The sequence below is a fragment of the Hippopotamus amphibius genome, chromosome 2, assembly GCF_030028045.1.
Source record: "Hippopotamus amphibius kiboko isolate mHipAmp2 chromosome 2, mHipAmp2.hap2, whole genome shotgun sequence".
Taxonomy (NCBI): domain Eukaryota; kingdom Metazoa; phylum Chordata; class Mammalia; order Artiodactyla; family Hippopotamidae; genus Hippopotamus; species Hippopotamus amphibius.
This window is the reverse complement of record NC_080187.1, coordinates 146,378,368-146,397,939: the sequence shown is the minus strand read 5'-3', so window position 1 is coordinate 146,397,939 and position 19,572 is coordinate 146,378,368. Positions and strand designations below refer to the sequence as shown.

General features: G+C 44.0%; 1 pseudogene; it reads left to right on the top strand.

Moving 5' to 3' along the window:
• The first annotated feature begins 2,020 nt into the window (after window positions 1-2,020).
• On the top strand, window positions 2,021-6,813 carry LOC130844537 (acireductone dioxygenase-like; annotated as a pseudogene).
• Window positions 6,814-19,572: the final 12,759 nt, after the last annotated feature.

The window sequence follows — 19,572 nt, the reverse complement described above, 5'->3', positions numbered from 1 at the left end:
GTCTGAGGCCTCATTCAAAGCCCTGACCTTGAGCCAGCATGTCCTGGAATGACCCATTATCCCTTTCATTCTGTCCCCAGTTCTCTTGCTCAAAACACAAGCAGAGACCATGGAAGCCTCTGGTATTTGGCTTTCATGCCATTCTAGTATTATCAGGTAGCAGGACCTCAGTGTCTATACCCATAAGCTGGAAGAATGACCCCCAAGGCTCCTTTGGCCCAAACAGATTCTGTTATGTATGATAATTACCTATACTGTCACTTCTGAAATGGTCATGAAGAAACTGCTCTCCACCCTCAGGGGCTCATTTGCTTCTCTATATGGTGGACTAAGGTGTCAGAGGCCTGGCAAGAGGCAATACCAGAGCCTGTGCATGTTCCAGAATCTGGCCTCTACCTGCAGAGGAATAAGGGTGGGAGCACATGGGTCCTTTGCAAGCACAGCAGCAGCCCAGGACGGTCAAGGCAAAATCTTCAGATTAAAGTGCTCTCACTGCCCACCTTCCAGGGCTCCAGCGCCATGCCAGTCTTCTTCATACAGTATCTATTTGGTAAGGCAGCTGGTGTCAGCTCCACTGGCTCAGAGAGGTTAGGACACTTGCTCAAAGTCACAAGCTGGGAAGTAGCAGAACTCTAGTTCATACCCATACACCTGGGTAATAGTCCATCATTCTTTTAAGGAGAAAGAAGAGGAACCAAAGTCTCTATTTATTGTACTTCTTTGGAATTCTTGGTGGTGATAACTACTGGCCCTGAAAGCCACATCAGAGAAAGGTAATGTTTAAAGGAAAGGTGCTTATATCCTCCGGTTTGGTGTCAGCAGATTTGGAAACTCCCATCCTTACAGATTTTATTTATTTATTTATTCATTCATTCATTCATTCGTTTATAATTTTTGGTCATGCTGCACAGTATGTGGGATCTTAGTTCCCTGACCAGGAATCAAATCCATGCCTCTTGCATTGGAAGTGTGGAGTCTTTACCACTGGACCTCCAGGGAAGTCCCCTTACATATTTTAAATTAAACCTCAATTAGTTATTGAGTCTAGGTCTTGTGCAAGTTCACCAAAATGCATATTACTCAGTCTCTACCCTCTGGGAGCCACAAATCACCACAAACCAGGCACAAGAGGTAAGTATCCCAAGAGGAGTTTAGATCACACATTAGGCATCTGGCAAAGAGAAAATCATCTCTGATGGGGGAGACCCTGGTGAGCTCAGGGCAGGAACATCCATCAAGTGTGTTCTCATGGATCTTTAAGATGCGGGAGGAGGCTGACCAGGCAGATACGAGTAGAGTGAGGGTCTTGCACTTCGCCCAGGTGGACACTCCAGGATATTAGTTTTGTGCTATGTTTGTAGGCAGGGAGTGACACCTGAGACAGTGGTGAGGGGACGTCAAACAGTGGGATATCAGGCCTGCGGAAGGGAGGCCAGGGTTCCTGAACCAGAGACAGGCCTGGCAGGAGCCTCATGAAGGAGCAAGAGTGCAGAGGCAGTGCAGAGATGGCATCTGCAGGAACTGCAGCTAGCTGGACGCGGGAGGAGGCAGGGTGACTCAGACTTCCATCCCTGGGGCTGGGAGAATGGTGATGCCATTATTAGAAATCAGAAAATGGGAGGGAGGAGGGTTGTGGGGGAGGTGTTGATAGCAGAGCTATTTATGGTCATCTCTAAACTGATTTCCCTGCCAGTAGTCAGCCTGGGCTCCCTCCCTCTCCTGTCTGCCCTCCCCACCACTTCTAGCCCAGTCACCCTGAAGCACAGTTCTGAGCAGTCACTCCATAGCTCAGAGAGTGAAGTAGCTCTCCACTGCTTGATACAATGAAATCTGAATAGCATATAAGATTTCATGGCCTTCACCTACCCCCTCCCACTTCTCTTCTACTATTCCCTCTCCGCAAGAACCCTAAATTCAGCCATTCCCCTGAGTAGTCCTTGACTATGAGCAGCTGCACTATCCCTTCCTTCCACAAAGCGGGTTCTTTCCACTCCCCATAGCCAGACCCAACTCACCCTTGATGGCGAAGTACAAGTTCAACTTCTCAAGACTGGACTGGGGGTAGAGATAAAGGTGGGGAGGGAACACAGCATTCATTTACACTTGAATCATCACAAAAGGTAAAACAGACCCCCCCGCATAGAGAACACAAAATACTACTCTGATTTTAACTTTGTTAATCTATGAACAGTAACAGGCAGGGTCCAGAAACAAATTTGCAAGATTTTAAAACACTATATAGGGAATTCCCTGGCTGTCCAGTGGTTAGGAGTCCGTACTTCCACTGCAGGGGGCACGAGTTTGATCCCTGATGGGGGAACTAAGATCCCGCATTCACAGCCAAATAAATAAATAAATAAATAAGTAAATAAGAGACTATTTAATTTCATGAAATTTTCTCTTAGGTTGCTTAAGTTAATCCTCAAAATTCCTAATAAAACTAGAGATCCAAAGTTGAAGGAAGGGGAAATGATTGAAAGACATTAAAAAGAACCAGAGACAACATTACCATGTTGGTAACAGATTCCCAAACCATAAGGCTTTCTCCCTGTTTGTGGCTGAGTGGCATTCAGGGATCTTAGTTCCCCGACTAGGGATTGAACCCACGCCCCCTGCAGTGGAAGCCCAGAGTCTTAACCACTGGACCTCCAGGGAAGTCCCTATGGAAGTCTTTTGCCATGATTGTCTCATTGCCTGAGCAAGTCACTTAACTTCTCTGAGCCTCAGTTTCTTCAGTTGCAAATGAGGATAATAACAGTACCTAACCATAACCTACTCCTAGCAGTTATTAGGATTAAAGAAATTCATGCAGATAAAATGCTTAGAACAGCGTCTGGCATACATAGGAGAAAACCAGCAGTAGTGTTAATATTATCCATTCATTCACATCCACTCCCCACTAGTTTACTGAGCTCCTATGACATGACAGGTGTGACCCAGGGATGGACAAGAGGGCACATTCTATTCCTGATAGGACCATAGTCCCGTGGGGATATCCGGAAGATGGAGATATAAACAGATTGTTTCCAAATATGGTGGATGTGGCTGGATGGAGTGTTGGTTAGTACAGTCTCTTTGGAGGGCAGTCCAGTAGCATCCATCCTATTATAAAGTGCACATACCTCTTCATCCAGCAATTCCACTTTGAGAGACTGACATCATAGAAATATTTACCAAATTGTACAGACACATAAGTACAAGGTGGTCACTGCACCACTGTTTGTAATAGGGAAAATTTAGGAATGACCTAAACGTCCATTGTCAGTTATATTAAGAATGAGGTAGATATTTGCTGATACAGAAAAATGATTCTAATATATTAAGTGAAAATAGAAAGTTGCAGAAAAATATCCTAACATAGACATATATATATGAAAAATTAAAGGCACAGAAACCAAAGAGGGTATGGGAGAGGGATATAGTGGGAGACTCTCAATTTCTGCTGCATACAATTCTGTGGGGGTTGAACATTATATAACAAGCGTCTATTACTTTTGTAACCAGAAAAAGAACAATCAAGATATATAGAGAGAGGGACTCCTCTGGTGGTGCAGTGGTAAAGAATCTGCCTGCCAATGCAGGGAACATGGGTTCGATCCCTAGTCTGGGAAGATCCCACATGCCTCGGAGCAACTAAGCCTGTGCACCACAACTGCTGAGCCTGTGCTCTAGAGCCCACGAGCCACAACTACTGAAGCCCACGTGCCTAGAGCCTGTGCTTGGCAGCAAGAGAAGCCACCGCAATGAGAAACCCATGCACCACAAGCAAGTAGCCTCTGCTCACCACAACTAGAGAAATCCCGCACACAGCAACAAAGACCCAATGCAGCCAAAAAGAAAAATAAATAAATAAAATTTTTTAAAAAGATATATATATTGGGCTTCCTAGATGGCGCAGTGGTTGGGAGTCCGCCTGCCAGTGCAGAGGTCACGGGTTCGATGCCAGCTCCAGGAGGATCCCACATGCCGCGGAGCAACTAAGCCCGTGTGCCAAAAAAAAAAAAAAGATATATATAGATGTAGATACATAGATTTTTTATTTTAATTTTGAAAGAAACTGTCACAGTCGTTTATGTGCTGTGCAGAGTGTCCCCTGTCCCGGCACCATTCACTCTGGCGGCTTCCTTTAAATTGAGGCTTTTCCTCTACCATTCTTTCCATCCTTGGGGAAAACAAAGGGTTAAAGGGGCTGGGGGAGGGGAAGAGGAAGTGAGGTAAGGGAAGGGGGCTGAGGGCCCCTCGAGTACCAGCTGCCGGTGCTGCGCTGGCCACGCCCCGAAGCTCTGGCTGCAGCTGGCAGCTGCCCCCCCAGGTGCTGGAGAGGAGGCCTCTGGGCTGCTCCTGGGGACTCAGCAAGACGAAAGATCAGAGTTTAATGAATGTAAGGTTAGGTGGAGGTTAGGACAAGATGCGTGACCTAGAGCAACCAACAGTTCTCACAGTGTGGTCCGCAGACCCTGTTGGGGAGTGGGGGAACCACTAGATCTAAATTATTTTCTCAATAATATTAAGAAGTCATGTGCCTTTCTCACTGTATTAACATTTGCCCAAGTGGTGCAAAAGCAACGGTGGAGAAAATTGCTTATACCTTACCCTGAATCACGACAGAGGCACCAAACTATACTATTAGTGGTTTTATTGATCGCCACTATGCACTGTCTTTCTTTTAAGTCTATTACGATCTTCTTAATAAAGCAGTAAAAATTAATAATTTGATTAAATCATAACTGTTGGTATACATCTTTCTAATATCGGATATAATAAAAATGGAAGTACATACAAAGCACTTAGGCTGCAGACCCTGGTAAGATGGTCGTCTCCTGGAAAAGCATTTAGAAAGAACTCAAGTGCTTTGAGTTGTGAGCTGAAGCAGAGCTGCTTTCTTCATAGAACACCATTTTAACTGGGAGGAACAACTGACGGAGAAGCCATTCAGACTGAAATATTTGGCAGATGTTTTCTCAAAAATGAATGAAATGAGCCAGTCACTTCAAGGAAATAGCTTATAGTGTCTGCTACCAATGATTTTTTAAATAGGGAGCTTTCAAGGGAAAACTAAAATTTTGGAAACCTTGTATATACCCTGAGCTTGAGAGCTTCCCAATTTTTTTTTTAATATTTATTTATGTATTTATTTGGCTGTGCCAGGTCTTCGTTGCAGCAGGTGGGATCTTTAGTTGTGGCATATGGACTCTTAGTTGTGGCATGTGGACTCTTAGTTGTGGCATGTGGGATCTAGTTCCCTGACCAGGAATCGAAACTGGGCCCCCTGCATTGGGAGCTCAGAGTCTTAACCACTGGACTTCCAGGGAAGTCCCAGCTTCCCAATTCTCTCTTTTTTTTTTTCCCATCTTTTTTGGAATACAATTACTTTACAATGTTGTGTTAGTTTCTGCTGTACAACAAAGTGAATCAGCTATATGTATACCTGTATCCCCATATCCCCACCCCCCCACCATCCCTATCCCACCCCTGTAGGTCGTTACAAAGCACTGAGCTGATCTCCCTGTGCTCTGCAGCAGCTTCCCACCGGCTATCTATTTTACATTGGGTAGTGTACCGCCCCCCCCAACACCGTGTCCTCAAGTCCATTCTCTACATCTGTGTCTCTATTCCTGCCCTGCCACTAGGTTCATCAGTACCATTTTTCTAGATTCCATATGTATGCGTTAGCATATGGTTTTTGTTTTCCTCTTTCTGACTTACTTCACTCTATATGACAGACTCTAGGTCCATCCACTTCACCACAAATAACTCAATTTTGTTCCTTTTTATGCCAGCTTCCAAATTCTTAATGATGTTTCTAATGAGATTAATGGTACTACCAAACGTGATTTTTTTTCATATTGTATAATGAAATGTATCAACTTTAGGAAGACCTGCATAACGCAGTGAGCCAGTATTTTCCAAGTGAACAACGCATGATTTTAAAAAGTTATGCATGGGTAAGAGATCTATTCAAGAATGGATTTGAATGGGAGGGGTTTGAATGTAACAGAGTAGGAAGGGCACATTTGTATTGTTTCAGATTCCACACTGCAATTAACCTTTGAGAAAGTGTCACTTGTACATTTTGTTATAGTAAGTGAATACCCTGGGTCAGGCCTTGCTTAGACTCAGTGCCCGGGAAACGGGAGCTGGGCAGTGGCCCAAGCTGGGATGCTCCCCCAAAAAAGGCCACCAGGGCTCAGCCCAGCTCAGCCCATGCAAGTCGGTGAGCCCCTGGGGATGCACTGCACAGTCCCCACCCCCAGGCCCAGACCACGGTGCAGGTCTGGTACATGGAGGAGTCCCAAGATGACCTGAGGTGGCCCCATGGCCTGCAGCCCAGCAACCCAGTCCTCCTGGGGCAGCTGCACCAGCTTGGAGTCCTTTACTGGAAGCTGAGAAATAGGAGGATGATCCAGAATTAGAAGAGATTTGTAAAGAGAAACTCCTCCTGGATGGATATCATAACCACATGCAAAGATAAACTTCCAAATTATAAAGAAAAGGTTAAGATGTTTTGCTGGGAGCATTTGTCCTAAGATGTAAAATTGGCTACATCTTGGATGGCAACCTTGATGAAGGAGGAAAAGAGGACTTCAAATTTTCATGGAGGAAGGAAACGCGACAACTCGTCCTGCAGGAGTTTATTACTGCTTCACGTTGGATGAAAAGAACTATGTGACAGCTGTGTGGTTGTTTGTGGGAGAACCAGTGTGGACCGCATACAACAGGTCGGCTGACCATGTCCATGCTCAAGGACAGGACCTGAAATTTTTCCAACAGACAACAGGAGGTGCTCCCCGGGGCCTAGCACATTCCTTGTAAAGACCCTAAACATGATAACCGAGCAGAAAATCTTTTTCTCTTTGCTTTTATATTATAGGCTTGAAATTAGGTTATGTCCTTTGCAGGATTATTTGATCAGAATATTTGTTAATGAAAGGGGCCATAAAACTGATTTTTACGTGGAAACAACTGTGGAAACGTGGACAAATCACAGTCATTTGCTCTAACTCGATCAAGATCAGTGGTTCAGCCACGTGTTCAATTTTAACCGGAATGAAAGTGTTATCTGCTGAAATATAACTGCTTAGATGCTTTATCTGGACATGATTTTTAGACTTTAAACCAGATATCAGTCAATGCCGTGCCTGCCTTAGAAGAAAGTTGAGGTAGAGAAGTATACTTGGTCTTTGTCACCAGTTCCTCACAGAGAGCTTCTAAACCCTTGGAATTTCCTGAGTGACAGAAATGTCTTATTCACAGGTAATCCTTTTTGAGCATCTCAATTCCACTGCGACAGAAGCTCCTGTGCTCAGGACCCTTCCAGGCCTCACTCTATGTACCTCTTTATCTGGCTCTTTATCTGTGGCCTTTATATATCCTTCATAATAAATGGGTAAATGTAAACCAATATTTCCTCAGTTTTGTGAGCTGTTCTAGCAAATTAGGGGACCCAAGAGGAAGGGGTCATGTAAATCCCCAGTTTGTAGCTGGTGAGTCAGAGGTACAATTGTCCCAGATTTGTGATAGGCATCAGTGTTGTGGGACTGAGCCCTTCATCTGTGGAATCTAATGCTGTCTCCAGGTAGATAGTGTCAGAATTGAGTTAAACTGTAGGACATTTGGTCCTGCTGAATCGCTTGGTGTAGGAAAACAGACTAGAGGTGTAATAGTAGCTCACATAACTAACTAGATACAAGACACTTTTTTCTCCCAAAATTATACCTTGGAGTGAGGAGTGGGAGGGAGAAGAGCTCTCATATTAGGGGCATATTCTCAGTTGCTTATGTCACTTGCTACTTTCTGTTCAAAATAAAATAAACGCCTTGGGAATTCCCTGGTGGTCCAGTGGTTAGGACTCTGTGCTTCCACTGCAAGGAGTGCGAGTTCAATCCCTGGTTGGGGAACTAAGATCACCCATGCTGCAGCGTGGCTAATAATAATAATAATAATAATAATAATAATAATAATAATAAATAAAGTAAAAGCCTTAATTAAAAGAAACAAAGAAAAGCCACTCATGTCTGGTCCCCTTCCTGTTGCAGTGAAATCTCAAGTTCTACAGACTCCTATTGGCTCGTCTAACCCTGTGCTTGTTTCTCTCATCTCTCATTCTTTTTAAATTCATGCTTAACTCCTGTGAGAGAGAATAGCTGTAATTTAATTAAATTGTACTTATAAAAAAACTATTTTCTTCTATTCCACTTGATGCTTTTGGTATTGTTAATCTTTAAAAATTAAGTGGTCTTTGATAATGGGGGAAAAAGAGAATAGTCCTAACATCTGAAAAAGCTATTAAAATCTTCCTCATTTTTCTTTTTCCAACTGCACATTAATGTGAGGCTGGATTTTCTTCATATACCTCAACCAAAACAATATACAGCAACAGACTAAGTGCTGAAGCAGATGTGAGAATCCAGCTACTTCTGGTAAGTCAGATAGGCAGGGAGTTGCAAAAATGTAAACGAAGCAACTCTTCTCATTAACTCTTTTATTTTGGAAAATGTAGTTAATTTTAAATGAACATATAAATGTGTTTCAAATCTTCTGTTTTAACTTTTAATTCAGTAAATAGGGTTTGTTTGGGGTTTTTTAGAGATTTTTTTAATGTGGACCATTTTTTAAAGTCTTTATTGAATTTGTTACAATATTGCTTCTGTTTTATGTCTTGGTTTTTTGGCCTCCAGTCATGTTGGACCTTAGCCCTCCCCCAACCAGTGCTCAAACCCACACCTCCTGCATTGGAAGGGGAAGTCTTAACCACTGGACCACCAGGGAAGTCCCGTAAATACGGTTTTATATAACCTATATAAACAAAAGCTCTTTGGAGTCCTCAACAACTTCTTAGAATGTAAGGGGCTCCTAAGGCCAAAATGTTGTTGAATTATCCTAGAGGAAAGCACTAGGAGCTCAACAAAAATGGGGGCCACATTATCCCACACAAGAAATTTAACATTTAAACAATAATGCTATATAATATATAGTCTGTATTAAATTGCCCAAGGTGTCCCAATAATTCCTTTAAATTTGCGAAGGCGATCCAGGATCCAGAATCAAGGCTCAGGCTTGGCATTTAGCTGTCATGTCTCATTAGCTTTCTGTAATCTAAAGCAGTACCTTGTTCTTTTGTGGGTGGATGAGTGGGAGGTATATAACCTTGCTAGTTTTGAAGAATCCAGGGCAGCTGTTTTGTAGAATGTCCTCACAATTGCCTTGTTTCTTTTGTCTGATGGTTCCCTTATCATTAGATTCCACTTAAAAATTTTTAACAGAAACTTTAGGTAGATTGTATCATTCCCACTGCATTAGGAAGCCCCTGGTGTCAGTTTGTCCTATTTTTTTACGTCTGACTAGGTATGGGGACTCTCAATAGTGATTTTATATTTTATTGCACTAGGTCTAATGCTTCTTTGGCACTTATTGACTCTTCCTTTGTCATCGCATATGTAAATCCCATTTACATTTGTAAATTCCATGTGTTTTTGAAAATGAAAAAAAATGTAGTTCCCTAATCATAAGATACAGCATTCTGCATCTTCACTTTAGAATATTCTTGTCATTGCGTTCTTCCAATCTGTATTCTTATAAATTTTTATAAGCTTGATCTATTAGTTTCTGAGAGAGGTGTTAAGATCTCCCAGTGTGGTTGTGGATGTGTTCATTTCTCTTTGTAATTCCATCTATTTGTGCTGTATATATTTTGAAGCTATGTTGTTAAGTGTAGGTTTATGTGTGCTGTATTTTTCTAGTGAATTATTCCTTTCATCATTAAGTAACGATCGTCTTTATGCTTAACACTGCTTTTTTCTTTAAGATTTATCTTCTATCATATTGCTACACCAGCTGTATTTTGGTTGGTATTTGCCTGATGTATATTTTTTCTCATGCCTTTTACTTTCATTTTTTCTGTCACTGGGTTTTATACGTATCCACATGTAGCTGAATTTTGTTCTTGTAACATATTTGAAAGTCCCTGTCTTTTAATAGACACTTTTAAATTCTTCATATTTATAGGGATTACTGAAAATTTTAAACTTATGTCTATCACTTTATTTTGCATTTTCTAATTGCCATGATTTTCTTTCACTTTCTTTTCACATCCTTTTTTAGCTTTTTTTGTTTCTTTGTTGGATTTTTTTGTTTGTTTGTGTTTTCTTTTTGGCCTTGCCACACGGCATGCAGGATCTCAGTTCCCTGACCAGGGATCACACCCGTGCCCCCTGCTTTGGGAGCACAGAGTCTTAACCACTGGACTGCCAGGGAAGTCCCCCCTTCTTTAGTTTTCTACTGGATCGGTGCAGACTTCTTTATTCTCCCTCAGCCCATTCACTGGTTTAGAAATTACGCGTTCTATTTCTACTCATTTAGAAATCAAATTAACTTGACTGTACAAAGTTTAAAATTCATCACTATCTTTATCCTTTTGAAAATATGAGAAACTTAGATGACTTCTGTCCAATTTCTCCTCTCCTATCTTCCACATTATTATTCCATAATATTTTACTTCTTCTGGATTTTCTGAGCCCCCTCATTTTTTTTCAAATAGATATATCAACATGCTTGCCTGTTTCCTATCTCAGCATGTGCCTTACTTTCCACTCCTGCCTGTTGAGTTCAACTTCCTAATTACTGAAGGGCATCATTGAACAGGTTTTTCAACAAAGATCTGTGAGTATTAACTCTATCTCAAATTGTTCAATTTTATCCTCATTCTGTAAACTCTTTACTGAAGTATAATATATACATATGTATATACAGAAAGTACACAGATTATTAGTGTATAACTTACGAATGTTGACCAAATCACTACCCAGATCAGGAAATGTAATGTCACCAGGACCCCCCAGACTCTCCTTAAACCACCTCCTAGGCCCTATCTTTCCCAACTTCCGTTTGTTATCCTAACTTCTACTGAAATAGACTGGTTTTGCCTGTTTTTGTTTTTCAGTACAGTAAATGGAATCACACAGTATGTACTCTGTTATGTCTTTTTCTCAACATTGCCTCTGTAAAATCATCCATGTTTTTGCATGTAGCTGTAATTAATTCAGCTGCTATATAAAATTCTATTTTAGGAATCTGCCACAACTAAGGTATCTGTTTTACTATTAATGGACATGTGGGTTGTTTGCAGTCTGGGAAACTATTATTAAGCTATTATTAATGATGCTTCTATGAATGTTCTGGCACTTGTCTTTTGCTGCACATTATGTATGAAATTCTGTTTATTTATTTATTTATTTATTGGCTGCATTGGGTCTTCGTTGCTGTGTGCAGGCTTTCTCTAGTTGCAGGGAGTGGGGGCTACTCTTCGTTGTGGTGCTCAGGCTTCTCATTGTTGCAGAGCATGGGCTCTAGGCGCACAGGCTTCAGTAGTCGCGGCACGTAGGCTTAGTAGTTGTGGCTCGTGGGCGCTAGAGCACAGGCTCAATAGCTGTGGCACACGGGCTTAGCTGCTCTGTAGCATGTCCCAGACCAGGGATTGAACCCATGTCCCCTGCTTTGGCAGGGGATTCTTAACCATTGTGCCACCAGGCAAGTCCCTATGTATGAAATTCCCCTTCGCCCCCCACCTTGTGTGGGGGGCAAAGGGGAAGCTGGAATGAAGTGAGAGAGTAGCATTGACACACATACACTATCAAATGTAAAATAGATAGCTAGTGGGAAGCTGCTGCCTAACACAGGGAGATCAACTGGATGATTGGTGATGATTTAAAGGGGTGGGGTAGGGAGGGTGGGAAGGAGTCGTGGGAGGGAGGGGATATGGGGATATATGTATAAATACAGCTAATTCACTTTGTTGTACAGCAGAAACTGGCACAACAGTGTAAAACAATTATACGCCAATAAAGAGCTTAAAAAAAAAAAAAAGAATCTGCCTGCCAATGCAGGGGACACGGTTCCATCCCTGGTCCAGGAAGATCCCACATGCCTCAGAGCAACTGAGCCCTTGTGCCACAACTACCGAAGCCTGTGAGCCTAGAGCCCGTGCTCTACAACAAGAGAAACCACAGAACTGAGAAGCCTGTGCACCGCAATGGAGAGTAGCCCCTGCTTGCCACAACTAGAGAAAGCCTGTGTGCAGCAAAGACCCAACACAGCCATAAATAAATAAATAAATAAATAATAATAAATCTTAAAAAAAGTTAAAAAAAACCACATTCTGATATGAGTCCCATTTTTGGATGTATGTATTGCAAAAGTTTGGTTTTTTTTTTTCCCACTCAGTAGCTTGCCTTCTCATTCATTCAAAATGTCTTTTGATACATAAAAATTCTTAATTTTAATTTAGTCCAACTTGACCTTTATATTTATGTCTTATTTCCTGTTTGATAAATCCTCTCTTAACCCTATAGTATCTTATAGAAGCTTTATTGTTTTAACTTTCACTTTGATGTATCCTATTTCAGATATGTTAAAACGTGAAAAACGGTATGTATCCAAAATCAATAAAGTTCAGTTATTTTTTAACCTCCATTTTTAATTTAATACTTAGGCATTTTTTTGCCTTTATCAAATATTCTTCTACAAGACTTTTTCTTAATAGCTGCCTAACAGCTATTTAAAAAGAGACAACAGGGACTTCCCTGGTGGTCCAGTGGGTAAGATTCTGAGCTCCCAATGCAGGCAGCCCAGGTTTGATCCCTGGTGGGGGAACTAGATCCTGCACACATGCCACAACTAAGAGTCTGCGCACTGCAACTAAGACCCAGTGCAGCCAAAATAAATTAAAAAAGAAAAAAAAAGACAACAGGCCCAAATGAATTTGAAACCTTGCCACTCAACTCAGACTGGGACTTGAACCCACATGCCAGTTCTCAAACCCAGCCAGAACCCGGATTGGGACTTGAACCCAAGATCTTTTAATTAAGATCACACACCTGGCCTCAGGACTTAATGAAGCTCAGGTTTTTGATGCCTTATGGCAGAAAGAATTCAGTGAGAGAGTGATAAGTAAGAAGTGGATTTATGGGACTTCCCCGGTGGTCCAGTGGTTAAGAATCTGTCTTGCAATGCAGGGGACTTGGATTTGACTCCTTGTCAGGGAACTAAGATCCCACATGCCAAAGGACAACTAAGCCACGTGCCCACACACTCCGGAGCTCCTGCGCCACAACTAGAGAGAAGCCCGGGCACCGCAACAAAAGATCCCACGTGTCTCACCTAAGACCCGACACAGCCAAAAAATAAATAATTTTTTTTTAAGGTGAATTTATTTAGAGAGAAACACACTCCACAGACAGAGTGTGGGCCATCTCAGAAAGTGAGAGGCCCTGAAATGTGGTGTGGGTAATTTCATAGGCTAATGAGTGGGAGGATTATTCCAACTATTCTGGGAGGGGGGGAGGGTGTGGGGAAGGGCAGGGATTTCCAGGAATTGGGCCATCGCCCACTTTTAGGCCTTTTTTTGGTTAGCTCTGAACTGTCATGATGCTGATGGGGATGTCATTTAGCTAATGTATTACAATGAGCATATAATGAGGCTCAGGGTCTACTGGAAGTGGAATCTTCCGTCACCTTGGACCTAGTTGCTTCCAACCAGTTTCTGTCACGTCCTCGGGCTACGTTATTCTTTTAAAGGTTGTGCCCTGCCCCCTTCCCTTCTGTTTCAGATTCACTTGTGCTAAACCCCACATCAGCAAATCAAGGCTTTAATACATAACCTATAACACGACATTGTAAATCAAATATACGTCAATAAAATAAATAAATAAATAACCCTAACCTCTCTGCAGTTTCAGCCTCTCCCAGGAATGTGACCTTTAGTCAGCCAATTTAGAAATACCTGGTCAGCACTGGTAAGGTAATCTGCCCGATAGACCCAGCCTTCCCCCAAAGGAAGGTGACCTTGCCTGAAACAATCCACTCTTAGCTAGAATAACTTCCTTGCCCCACCTCCTTCTGCCTATAAAAGTCTTCCCTTTTGTACAGCTCCTCAGAGCTCCTTTGTTTGCCAGATGGGAGGCTGCCCAATTCATGAATTGTTGAATCAAGACAATTAAATCTTCAAATTTACTCAGTTGAATTTTGCTTTTTGGCATAGTCAACGTGTGCCTCTCCCTGGAGCAGGGGCTCTGGAATCAGACAGGCCTGGTTAATATCTTGTCTTCATCTCTTAAAAGCTGTGTAACGTTTGGCAAGTAATTTAAAGACCCTGGTCTGTAGCTTTCATGGGAGTGCCCAGGTTTTGAACTGAGTTGGTTTCATAGTTGGATCTCAATTCCTAATTAAAAATTGGTTGATTTAGAAGCACTACAGCAACTGAAACAGTGGATCAATTAACTCTAGAACAGTCTTATTTATTCATCAAAGTCTCCTAAAGACCTGGGATAGGCCACATCCTGTGAGTCCACAGTTTTATTGGATGTGACTAAGAACATTAAAAAAATGCCCTTTGGTAGCTGAAAACTAAAGTCAGGGCTGGCACCGTGAAGGAGTGGCAGTTGAACCACTTAATCACATTTCTTTATCAGATTATCAGATTCTTCTTTATCTGTAGTGGTTATGAGAGGATTCCCCCTTGTTTTTCCTGGTTGCCTTGGGAGAGAGTTGCTTACTTTGTGGCTCACTTTTTCCTCTGTAAAACGGGTAGAGGAAAAGGTTAATACCAACCTCCTGGTGATGTTGTGAGGGTGAGCTGAGGGAGGATGAGACAGCATTAAGTGATCAAGAATGGCCACCATTATTCACAGCCTTGGTGGAGTAGAGACCAGTGAGAGTTGGGAGCTCACTCCAGAACTGGAGTGGGGAAACTCAGAGGCCTAGAGCGGGACTCGGGCCCTGGTTATGTGGGGCAGATGGAGACTGCTGAAACTCATGAGAAGTGGCTAAAGACAAAATTTCAGTGGGAGTTCCCTGGTGGTCTAGTGGTTAGGATTCCAGGCTTTCACTGCCGTGGCCTGGGTTCAATCCCTGGTCTGGAAACGGAGATCCCACAAGCCACATGGAAAAAAAAAAATTCAGACATCAGTTTATCCAGGGAGGTGCTGGTAAATATTTTCAACAACCAGCTCTATGGAGGGTGTGTGTGTGTGTGTTGATTTTAGTATTTCTGTGGTGTAGACACTTCCACCATGGCCAATTTCTAACTACCAACATAACATCACTAAATACAGAGTTGTATAGTATTTCCATTTTATAGTGTTTCCAGCAGATAGATACAATACATGTAAATATCCTCAAGAGGAGAAATATTGTAGTAAAATATAATACAATAAATAGGAAGTGATGAGTTTTGAGTCTTTTGATATATTTTATTTAATCGTAAGTTTATATAATTTAATTTTTTTTTTTTTTTTTTTTGGCACAGGGGCTTAGTTGCTCCACGGCATGTGGGATCTTCCTGGAGCTGGGATCGAACCCGTGACCTCTGCATTGGCAGGCGGATTCTTAACCACTGCGCCACCTAGGAAGCCCCATATAACAATTTTTAATAGTAGTTCTGTTTAATAACTGGCTTACAAGATTCCTGAAAATTTAACGGTTGGCTCTCATGAGCCTGTATAAGCTGGCTGCAGCCACCGCTGAATTAGCCCACGGGTCCTCCTTTGGAGCCTGTGTCGTGGACAAATAGCATTCGTGTTTAAGTGCAGGACTTGCCACTGGACAAGTGCTAAGGGCAGGTTCAATGTACTTCTTAAAGACCAGTGCTCGTCCCCCTGGTAACAGTGCCCCTTCCCCCCGGGACACAGCCCAAAAGGTGAACTTTTCCTTCCCTGGCTCTAAACTGTTTACCTCCTCCAACTTCAGGGCAGTGTGTCTTGGGAATGCCTGGGACATGCATGTAGGGCATTGTGGCCAGCCACTTGCTAAACCCATGTCAGGTGCTCACAAGGTCATCCAGATGGTCAGAAGGAGAGTAGCAGACCTGGGAAGGAGTTGCTGGCTCCTGGGCTCTGAGCCCCATGGCATCTGCATCGTTGGGGCTAGGAATGCCCTTGACAAATAGTCCACTCAGTCCCATCAGTCTACTGCTCTCATATATTTCAAAACCTGGACCCAAAGTACCATTTCTCCGTTTAACCTCATTCTGCCCATTGCTTTTCCACCCCTGCAACTAACAGAGGCATCATGTTAACAAGTACGGGCACTGGGTGCTTGTTCTAGAATTATCCCACTTGAGCCTCATAGCAACCCTATGAAGCAGGTACTATTCTTGTCCCAGTTCTGTGGATGAGAAATCCAGAACTTAGGGTGCTGTGCTCATGTGCCCCCAGTCACATGGAAAGGACCCAGTGTTTTTCCTTTCTCCCTCAACTATCTTCCTTCACACGGTGGCCTCAGTTCACATGTGCTTAGATTGCATTCTTCAACCTGCTGCTTCCTCCTGAATGTTCTCAGCCTAGAGACAGTGGTGGAAGCCGTGGGTCTGAAAAGATTGCTCAAGGAGAGACTGTGCTGTGAGGCTGGAGAAGAGGAGGGGATGAAAGGGCAGTGATGAGACCCTGGAGGGCACAAACACCTGAGGGCCTCTGAGGAAGAGGAGGCCCAGAAAGGCTGTCACAGGAAGTGCGAGATGCCCAGGGGATGGACCGCAGTGGGGAAGCTACGGAGTGGACAAGCGAACAAGCTACAGAGCCCTGGATACAGCCATCCAGAGACCAGTCGTGACCTTGACAGGGGCCACTCCTCCGTTGCTCTGCTGGATGGTGAGGAGGCTGCAGCACGGAAGCAGGAACCCAACAGTGGTGGGTTGAAGAAAGGCTGGGAGCTAGCAAAGTGGGTCAGCCAGTGTAGACCTCTCTCACAAGACGAAGGAAGCAGAAGAGCAAGCCGAGGTAGAAAGAGGGCTTTGGGAATTTGGGTTTTAGGTTGGTCGTTTGGTTGGTTGTTAAGCTGGGGTTATCTTTGGCAAATTTATTTATTTATTTATTTATTTGGCTGCACCGTGCGCCATGCAGGATCTTAGTTCCCTGACCAGGGATGGAACCCATGCCCCCTGCATTAGAAGTGCAGAGTCTTAACCAGTGGACCACCAGGGAAGTCCCTTTGGCAAATTTCAATGCTGAGGAAAAGGAGCTGGCAGAAGTGAGGCTGGATATGCCAGTGAGAGAGGAGGGCAGAGGCGAGAGGTGACTGAGACCACAGACTCTGAGGGGTCCACGCCCCAGATGGCAGACAGGAGAAACTTCACCTTCTTTCCTGGGGAGGATGGAGCCGTCATGATTGCTGCCTGGTGGCCTCTATTTCCTCTGAAAGGTGGGAGGCAACGAGTGAGGGGGATGAGTAGTCAGGAGCACGGAGGAGCGTGATAGAGTTTGTGACAGTTTGGGACAACCTTGAGAGGCTGGCAAGAGAGGAGCTGAAGTAGGAAGTAACACATGTGCCCGGGGCGGGGCGGGCGGGCAGGGAAGTCCCTGCAGGAGTCCTTGCCCGGCACCACAGACAGGCTCCTTTGTGAATGCTGGTGTGTCCACAGCCCTTAGTTCATTAAGTTCACTCACCATCAACTGTCTTACTTCTTTTTGCCACCAGGAGGTGACAGTCTCTCTGGATACTAAGGGCAGCTCACCATGGCTCCCAGTAAGAACTGCAGGAGAGTGTCTCTGGATTTCTTTCCACCACGTAAGGTTACAAGGAGAAGCCACCTGTCTGCAACCTGGAAAAGGGCTCTCACCAGACACGGAATCGGCCAGCACCTTCTTCTTGGAGTCCCAACCTCCAGAACTGTGAGAAGCAAACGTTATCTGTTTCAGCCACCAGTCTGTGGTAATTTCTTCCAGCAGCCTGAGCTGGCTGAGACACCAGGCATAGTAACCCCACATGCAGAATGAATAAGTCCTTTTGCCCAGAACCAGAGCAGAACTTCCAGCTCCAGGTCAGTGAGCTTTCCACTGTGTCGTGGGATGTACCGCAAGGTGCCATGGTCTCCCAAAGTCTCCCTTCACTTAATTAAATAGAAAATATGTCCTTGGAACTGGCCTCCCTGGCCTCAGCGTAGGTATAGGAATTCATCAGAAGCATTAGCCCTTTTTCTTTGAACCACATTTACCTCTTCAGTCATTTAGACCTAAGTTTCTTTAGGAGGTAATTAGGTTTCCTCTCTGATCAATCGGTGGTGGCTAAGGCCCACCTGGAAAAGTCCTGTGATCAATTAGCCAGGCCCGCCAAAGGCAAGGCAGCGGGAGAGTTAAGACCTGTGCGCTAAATATATGCTTGAGCTGGTAAGAGGTGGAATCCTTGATAGAGATTAGGATTAACTTTGCAGAAAAAGCTTAGAAAGGAAAGAGATGAAAGACTGTACGAAAGGCGAGGGTTTTCCGTCTCCTGGCTGAGTAGTTGAGAGTGGTTTGGCTGCTGATTGAGAATGTTTGTGTCTATTTTGGGGGAGTCAAGGCAAGGGTGTCCAGAAGGGAGAAGCACAAACAGTAGCTCTTGGAGTTTAGACATTCCCCATTTCCTCCCCCACCACCACTCCCATTCCGCCCCCAACCCCAACCTTGAATCCAGGGTGCAGTGAGCAGGGCAGTTACCAAGATTCCTGGGCAAGGTTTCCTCTTGGCAGCCAGACCTGAAGAGACCAGGGAGGCCATGGGTGTGATGAAATAGCCTGGCAGGATGAATGCTGAGTTCGTCTTCCTGCCAGCAGCAGGCACAGCATGTACCAAATACAGCCGGGTCCTTTCCTCTAGATACAAATGAATCTAGATTCTCTGGGGCCTGAAGCTTACACAGCTGGGTTGGCTGGGCAGAGGATTCTTTTTAAGAAAGTAATACAAAATTAAGTAAACCCTTGGAAGGGCCCTGTGTGTGTGAGGGATCCTGAAGCTTAAGCTTCAGAAAGAGGTATGTGTGGAGAAGAAAATAAAATAGAATGAGGTGATAGAGCATAAGGAAGGGGAGGCTACTCTGGACTGCAGTAGCCTGGGGAGGTTGACTTCTGAGCTGCAAACCAAATGACAAGGAGCCGGCCACACGGCCATCTGTGCAAAGAGCGTTCCCAGCAGAAGAAACAGCAGGTGCAAAGGCCCTGAGCCTGAAACAGGGCTGGAATGCTAGGACCGGGATAAGATCAATGTGCCTGGAGTTTGGTGAGTCAGGGGAGAGGGATGGGTGGTGAGTTCAGAGGAATGGGCAGGGGCTGGGTCACATTGGGCCTTGAAGGCCTGTTAAGGACACCATTATTCCAGGGTCATTAGGAGGCCATTGAAAACTTTTTTTTTTTTGGTGCACGGGCTTAGTTGCTCCGCTGCATGTGGGATCTTCCTGGAGCAGGGATAGAACACATGTCCTCTGCATTGGCAGGCGGATTCTTAACCACTTCGCCACCAGGGAAGCCCCCAATGAAAATTTTTAAGTGAGGCTAAGTATAAAAAGAGCATTAAGGTGATGTGTGGAGAATGGCTTGAAGAAAATTCCAATAAGAGGGTGACCACTGGAAGCTGGGGGTGTGTCAGCAGGATCTGGTCCTTCGAGGTCTGACATTCAGGGGAACAGTCACCAGGACAGAGGGGTGGTTCCTCCCATTTCCTCTGAGGCTCTCTCTGATGAGCCTCTCACTTTTACTGTCACTCATGAGCACTTTGGGAGCACAAGGGCTGCTCTGTATCTGCACTGATGGACTTCACAGGTCTGGACAGC